Genomic DNA, 867 nt, shown 5'->3' on the forward strand with positions numbered 1-867 from the left:
TCTCCTCGCTCACTGTGTGTGTGTTGCTAGAAATTGAAACCAGCCCTCATGGATAATAGGAAAGCACTTTACCACCGAGTCATACCACATAAGGCTTAATCCATAGCTTGTTATTCTAGCTCTGTGTCTTGCCCCTTGGTTCCTCATCCATATCTATTAATAAATCCACTTATTCCTTGGCATCCCTGCAATACCAGGACTTTCTGCTGATAACAAGATCTGTGGGCACTCAAATCTTTTACAAAAATGGCATGGCATAATTCTTACATATAACTTACACATGTCCTGTATAAGTTATCTCTTGCTTGTTGGTAGTACCAAATACAATGTAAGTAAGTACTATACTGTGTGGTAAGTGCTACACTGTGTTGTTTGGGAAGCAATGGCAAAGACAAATGTCTGGACGTGTTTAGTAAAGGTATGTTTTTATTTCTTCCTCAAATACTTTTTTCTTAATCCGAAGATGCGAAACCATGATGAAGATGGCTTATTTTATCACTTTGGGGTTTTACGTGCAAACAAGGATCCACGTCAAGAAAGGGAAGCCACTAGCGGAGTCATTGGAGTCAACCTGCTTGACTTCCCTCTTTTTACACTGTTGGCTACTGTTTCTTCAGCTGCCTCCGCTGTAGGGCCCAGGCCTAAGCTGTTTGTGTACCCAGTTCTTCCTGTCTGTCCACACGTCTCTACTGCTACTTCAACGAAGCTTCATCAATTAAGGTGTCTCTAAGAAAAAGAGGGCATGTGCACTTTTATTTATTTATTTATTTATTTATTTTTGGTTTTTTGAGACAGGGTTTCTTTGTGGCTTTGGAGCCTGTCCTGGCACTAGCTCTTGTAGACCAGGCTGGTCTTGAACTCCCAGAG

The sequence above is a fragment of the Microtus ochrogaster genome, linkage group LG7_11, assembly GCF_000317375.1.
Source record: "Microtus ochrogaster isolate Prairie Vole_2 linkage group LG7_11, MicOch1.0, whole genome shotgun sequence".
In the NCBI taxonomy this organism is placed as follows: Eukaryota; Metazoa; Chordata; class Mammalia; order Rodentia; family Cricetidae; genus Microtus; species Microtus ochrogaster.